The sequence below is a fragment of the Montipora capricornis genome, chromosome 14 (genome assembly GCF_036669925.1).
Source record: "Montipora capricornis isolate CH-2021 chromosome 14, ASM3666992v2, whole genome shotgun sequence".
In the NCBI taxonomy this organism is placed as follows: Eukaryota; Metazoa; Cnidaria; class Anthozoa; order Scleractinia; family Acroporidae; genus Montipora; species Montipora capricornis.
Window position 1 is genome coordinate 40,385,884 of NC_090896.1, and position 7,500 is coordinate 40,393,383.

At 38.5% G+C, this 7,500-nt stretch overlaps 1 non-coding gene and 1 pseudogene across 1 annotated transcript; one reads left to right on the top strand and one right to left on the bottom strand.

Moving 5' to 3' along the window:
* LOC138032775 (uncharacterized) overlaps positions 1 to 7,500 on the top strand; it is a 40,091-nt pseudogene that overhangs the window by 7,872 nt on the left and 24,719 nt on the right.
* On the bottom strand, positions 5,165 to 5,237 carry Trnat-agu (transfer RNA threonine (anticodon AGU)). The gene has a single exon. It is a non-coding gene; the product is annotated as a tRNA-Thr (tRNA).

Below are 7,500 nucleotides of genomic sequence, written 5' to 3' on the forward strand. Positions count from 1 at the left end.
ACGGAAATCAAATAGCAATTTTTTATGGATTTAACCATAGTTACTAACTATGATTTAACAAATTAACATTGAAGGAATCGAACGCCTACAAGAATGCATCACAGTGTTTACTCAAGTCGCATCTTTAGTTGTCTGACAATTTACATTTACCGGTATTTTGTACTCAACTCTGCAAAGGTGTAAAATATTTGGAAATGTGACAGTGAAGAATTATTTGAATGAAAGTTGTTGTCGCTCTTGTGCTTCATTATTTACAGTCAGCGTTTCGAGTGGAAAAGGGTTTTGATGTGAACTGTCAAAAATTTATTTAATTGCATCTCTTGTTTGCACGCACGCAATTGAAATAGGAAGGTATTTTTGCCTCTAATAGTAAATATGTTGTTTGTTTCGATTAATTTTTCGCTGGAAAAGGATTTTGCCGAGATATTTCCAACCTTTGTGAACTTTAATATCATGTTGTGTAATTTTCGAGCTTAACAAATTTGCATACGTGTGTTGAAATGTGATACGGGAGCATTTTTGTGGTATAGATTGTTTTCACGTGACGTCATCATTTTTTTAAAATCCAAAACTAAACAGCCACGAAAGTTCTTATCCTCATCAGGCATAAGAGGCGGTAAATTTGTATCCATTTGCAATTTTAAAGCTCAATAGCGTGCTTCGTTTGGAAACCAGAGCATTTTGAATTTCTGAGTTATAGCGGTGCGTGACACGAGGCGACAATCAAGTTTATTGAGAAATGTATATTTATCTCATGGTTTTGAGCCTTTTTAGAATTTAAAGCATTAGGAAAAGTGCTTAGGTAAATAGCTGCCTGTTCAGTAGAGATGTTTACTCGCCTAGATAGCCAAAGTAAGTAACAGATGTTGACACTATTTTCCGGCCGCCATATTGGTGCACAAAAGATGTGCACCAACATGGCGTTTTCATACTGGGCTCTGTAAATTTCTGCGAAACATTTCGACGAATATCTGAAGTTTGGGGAAACGCACGGGCCTAAAACTTGGAGAAGTGTCTTCTTCATTTATCTTCTACAACATCACGAATTCTTGACTTTTTCCACTGGATGGTTTTCGATTTTTTTATTGCGTGACAGTGAAAACGATCTATAGTGTAACGAAAATAAACAGGTCTGTTGGAAGCTTGCTTGAGTTTCAACAAAATGACCCCCAAAATCGGCAAAAAAAAATCTGTCACTGATGAATAATAAAGTAGCTGCTATCCCCAAAACGATGAAATTACCTGGCGATAAATAACCTCGTCTTGGAGAGTAAAGTTTTGACTGTCAACCTGAAGAATTGGGCGATTGTGATCTTTGTGTTGAATTCGCACATTTCTTGTCAAACTTTATAACACTTGAAAGAAAAAGAAAACTTACAAAAACAAAAACCCGGTATCTGTGTCAAATGATGATTTGACACTGTTTCGCGAGTAAACACACCGCGGTAACTTCATCACGGCGCCCTCTGAATCCGATGTAACTTTCGATTTTGCGCTTTTACTTGTGCAGCCAAAATTACAATAGCAAAAATCTCCCAGAATGTTTGTCGGTGATCGTAACTTTTTATATTCGGGGTTAAAAATTAATGTTGTTTTCGTGTCATAAATGTTGTTGCTGATGGCAAAATATTTTATTCTCGATCGACCGTCCAGAAAACTTCCTTCTGCTCTTCCCAAAAACTTTGTACCACTATTTATTTTTACTTTTGCATCAATATTTGTTTCGCATAAAGCAAGCTAACAAAATCGGTTCCTTGCTTGGTCCGCATTTGTTAGCGTTAAAATAGAATTTTCGGTCCAATGCTTCTGTTTTGAGGGGTATATTGTTTTTGGTCTCCCATCCAGATACTAACCCAGCCGAACCCCTAGGGATTAATTTCAGCGAACTATTGTAGCTGTCAGATGCTCAGAGGGCACGCTTAAACTTGTGGTGAAAAGCAGTTGTGCCTTCTGATTTCCTGTAACATGTACCACAGGCAACCCAGTGTATGCTTCACGGAAGCATCTCGTTTTTTTTTTTTCCGTGTCGGTAAAAGTCTTGCCTGTCACTCCCCTGCTAAGTAGTGGCTTTGTGCATAGAGCCTTCTACGCGTATTTTCTTAGGATCGAGAGGGTAGTGGGAAATGCGTAGATTTCTCTGGTGGACACAGTAGAACGATTAACTTAACCGGCAATGGCGTCGAAAGTCATGTAACGCGAATGGCGTTTTAGGGGATCTTTGAACAAAATGTACCCTAATGAAGCTCAATAATGGCAAGCGAATTGGATACTGGACAGGACAGGCGGTCGAATGTTAGAAGCGACGAGTAATGGACTTCGACAACAATCTGTCGCCCGTCGAGCCGTAATCAAAGTGAGCAGTCTTCCTAACATTTTGCCAAGCGTGGTGTTTTGTACAATACTCAAACCAAATGAACAGTTCTCTGGTAACTCAGTGTGGGTTCAACAAAGACAGATAAGGAATCCATATAGTGGATCTGTTATCTCAGTTGTCTCGCTATTTGTCAGATTTGTATTTACCTGTTCTCAACTCTGCACAGTCTTCCAGTATAACAATTGGAAATTTCACTAATAAGTCATTGACGTGAATGGCGTTTTAGTGGATCTTTAAACAAAATATACCCTCATGGAGCTCAAGAATGGATCGTCAATTGTATGAGCAAGACAGCGCTGAAAAATAAATATCTGGATGTAAGAGACGAGTAATGGTCTTCGACAACAATTTCATTTTTCGCCTTTGGATATCAAGTGAGCTTTGTTTCTAATATTTTACTAACTTGGTATTATATAAAACACGGAAATCAAATAGCAATTTTTTTATGGATTTAACCATAGTTACTAACTATGATTTAACAAATTAACATTGAAGGAATCGAACGCCAACAAGAATGCATCACAGTGTTTACTCAAGTCGCATCTTAGTTGTCTGACAATTTACATTTACCGGTATTTTGTACTCAACTCAGCAAAGGTGTAAAATATTTGGAAATGTGACAGTGAAAAATTACTTGAATGAAAGCTTGTTGTCTCTTTTGTGCTTTATTATTTACGGTCAAGGTTCTTTCGAAAAGGGTTGAATGTGAACTGTCAGAAATTTATTTAATTGCATATGCTTTGTGATTGTTTGTTTCGCTTGCACGCACGCAACTGAAATAGGAAGGGTTTCTTGCCTCTTATAGCAAATATGTTGCTTGTTTCAATAAATGTTTCGCTGGAAAATATTTCTGTGAAATTTCTAGCTTTTGTAAATTTATCATGTTGTGTAATTTTCGAGCTTAGCAAATTTGCATACATGTGTTGCAATGTGATACGGGGAGAATTTTTGTGGTAACGCATTAGTCACGAAAATAAACAGGTCTGTTGGAAGCGTGCTTGAGTTTCAACAAAATGACCCCCAAAATCGGCAAAAGATTGTGACGCTGATGAATAATAAAGTAGCTGCTATTACCAAAACGATGGAATTACCTGGTGATAAATAACCTTGTCTTGGAGAGTAAATTTTTGATTTTCCAGAAACAATGGTCAACCTCTGAGAGTTGCGCGATTGTGATCTTTGTGTTGAATTCGCACATTTCTTGTCAAAATTTATAACAATCGAAATAAAAAGAAAACTAACAAAACAAAAACCCGGTAGCTTGGCATCATTTGACACAGATGCTTCACTGTTTCGCGAGTAAACATGCCGCGGTAAAATAACGCGGTAACTTGATCACTGCGCTCGCTGAATTCGATGTGCGATTTACTCGGTGCAGCCAAACTTGTACAATTACAACAAAACAACTAAAATCTCCCAAACTGTTTTTCGCTGATGGTAACTTTTTATATTCGTGGTTCAAAATAAATGTTGTTTTCATGTCGTAGATTTTATTACCGATGGCAAAATATTTTATGCTCGATCGACCGTCCTGAAACTTCCTTCTGCTCTTCTTAAAAACTGTGTATCCATATTTATTTACTTTTACATCAATATTTGTTTTGGATAAAGCAAGCTAACAAAATCTGTATCTTGCTTGGTTCGCATTTGATAGCATTAAAATAGAATTTTCGGTCCTATGCTTCTGTTACTGAGTGGTATATTTCTTAGGTCGCCCATCCAGATACTAACCCCGCCGAATAGGAATAACTTCAGCTTTCAACTGTTGTTTACAAAGCTTTCAGATGCTGTCAGATGCTGTCAGTGCACGCTTACACTTGTGGTGGAAAGAAGTTGCATGATCAACATGTCAGCCCAGAAGCCAATGTTTCTCGATTCCCTTTTATTTTCTTCAGTCTCTCTGGGTTCAGTACTTTGCTAGTAACCACATGTCTTCTCAAGGGGCTATTTATCTAAGACTTATACCATGGCGCTACAATGATAGACAATACCAAAACAATATCGTGTACTGTTAGACCTACATATTACGCAAAGACAACGGTCAACATGTCATCCCAGAAGACAATGTTTTTCACTTCCCATTTATTTTCTTCAATCTTTCTGGGCTCAGTACTTTGCTAGTAACCACATGTCTTCTCAGGCTATTTACCCAAGACTTCTACCATTTCACTACAATGATACACAATACCAAAACAATATCGTGCACTGTTAGAGCTACATATTACGCAAGGACAACTTGAAGCTCCTGGAAGACAACACACAGTTCAGTTGACATTATGGAATAAATCGCTGTGTTACTTCACTACCACACGTAAGCAATGCGTGTCAATTTTTTTTAAAGAGGACAGGAATTTCTTCTTTCTGACAAATGATTAATTAATAGGCCGGTCGCCAGGTTTTTAACCTCACAAAAGGATCTGTTTCGTCGTACGAACGTGTGAAGACCTGTGAGCCAAAGGGCCTCTGCTGGTATGACTTCTGGTATGACTTCTGGTACGACTTCTGGGTCCCCCCCCCCCCCCCCCCCTCCAACTTGAAAAAAATTGCGTGGAACGCTGCACGTACCACAGGCAACCCAGTGTACCCTCACGGAGGGTCTAGTTTAATCTTATTGTCTGAGTTTTGCAACTTCATTTACATTTTTACGTTTAGTATAAATACTTGCAATTTATTAGCTAGCTATATGTACATGTTTTACGATGAGTAGAACAATGGGATTCTAATTAGCTAGCTAATAGGGCTGTTCTTCATTAAATCTGCCTGATGAGTGCTTCTGGGGAAAACTGTAATTGCCCTGAGCGGGATTTGAACCCACGTCCCCCTGATCACTAGTCGGGTGTGATGACCACTACACTATCAGGACAACCATGCTGGCAACATGGCTGATTGATCACTTAAATGTGTGGCATTTACGTGGGACTCCGTAAGGGCCAGTGAATCCATTTGCGATCCCCCTGGGGGTGATACGTTATTGGCTCAATGGATTTACTTAACTGACTCTTTACATTAATTACCCTTGTCCGCCTGTGAATCACATGTTGATCCAGCGTTATCACGTAGAAAAACTGGCCCTTAGGGGGTCCCAAGTAATTTCCACACATTAAGTGATCAATCAGCCATGTTGCCAGCATGGTTGTCCTGATAGTGTAATGGTCATCACACGCGACTAGTGTTCAGGGGGACGTGGGTTCAAATCCCGCTCAGGGCAATTACAGTTTTCCCCAGAAGTTGTCCAGTATTGAGTTTCCTCTAACTTTCTCTCAATTTCTCCTCAACTTGGACTGTGAATCCATTTGCGACCCTCCTGGGGGTGATACGTTGTTGCAAATAAACTACAAGTTCATCCCTACAAGCCTGTTTCGTGGTCGCCCACTCATCATCATCATATATATATGGAATGCACGCTGAAATACTAAAAATACACTTACGGAAAGCGTCAGAAGTTTCATTTATTCGCCCTTACACCAAGTCAATGATCATTTCTCCAGTTTCTTTTATGGTGTATAAGGCTAAAATTGTTTATCGAACACTTTCAACCCGCCATTTCTACGGTTTACTCATTCTCTACCTCAGAGCTCTTTTGCGCGAGAAGCAGCGTAAGCACTGGGGTAGTGAATTATAAGAGATCTCAAGGTCGCGCAAGCGCAGACAGAATGCCCCTCTGCTATGGGAACTGGAAAGTAGGGATTTGTGGTGGCGGGTAACTGGTAAACTGGTGACTGGGAACTGGGAAAAAAGGCAATTATTTTTTAATTCCTGGGAAAAATCTTTAACTATTTAGAGAAACTTTTTCTAGACCACTTTCCCTTTAAGTCTAAGCACCCATTAAAAAAAAATCATAGTTATAGCTTTCAATAAATGTGTTACTCGCACGGCTCGCCAGTTACCGGTTACCAGTTACCAGCATTTTAGACCCGCCGGATTTCTGGTAAAATTTACAGTAATAACTTAATATTTTGAAATGCTAAAAATACTATTTGCCATCTGCAGTGTTCGTTATTCAGAAGAGGAACAATGGCAAAGACTAATGACAATATGTTTCTCATTGCAACATAATTTCTTTTAAATGAAAAGAATGCAATACACACAATCGTATGGAAAAATAATTAGCCTACTGTCGGGCACTTCTGGGACCAGTGAGAGTGGTATGCAATAGCTTTATACATTAGACATTCACATACTTCTTTCTTTCACTTATTTTCTTCTCTTTTCAGAACTGGATGGCTTACGAACATTATCCAAGGCTCTGGAAAGTTAAGCAGGCGTCCAAGATCTTGTTTTCCAATTATGAGATACCATTAGCTAAGGACAATTACGCATTATGCAAGGTACGTATTTGGTGCGGCAGGAGTTAATTAAACTTATTGGTGATTATATAGGGGAAAAACTGTGAAGTGAAAAAGGGGTATATTGAATAAAGGGGGGTTATTTATTCTACATAGCAAAGCAGCTTCAAGAAGGGCAGCTGTTGTAGCAGCCTCGGAGTCTATTGTTTTTGTCTTTTCAGGTAGCAAGAAAATCATATTTTTTTTTACTAGAGCTTCACTCGATTTGCTCCAATTGTTATCCAGTTCACTTACAGTACTGTCTGTTACACCGAGTTAAATCTACAAGTGCCATTTTTGGGAATGAAGGGTTAAGCAAAGGTCGATAAATTTGATCTTTCAGACTATCAACTTTACTGAACCATTCTATGAACCACCAAATGTACTCACAACAGCAGTCAAGGACATTAAGAACAATTCCAATCCACTCTGTGCTGTAAAGGGCCCACTACTCTCCTGGGCGGAGGTAAGATCCTTTATTATCACAAAATTCTAGCAATTTACTTTTCTTCAAATATATTATTATTATTATTATGCAAATAAAATGATTATTATTATTATTATTATTATTATTATTATTATAAAGGTTCAACATCATGTTCTGGCTGTTGTCATTGCCATCTTTTCTTCTGTTAGCCGAGTCATAACAAATGACCAAAGGCTAACAGAAATATCTCTTCTTCACATTTCCAACACTTTCCTCAATATCCTTGCAGTTCCCAGTAAGGCAGTTTTTTGCATTACTCCAACATTGAATGGTATCCCTAGCTTTCCAATCCACCTATCAAATCCTTTGGTGAC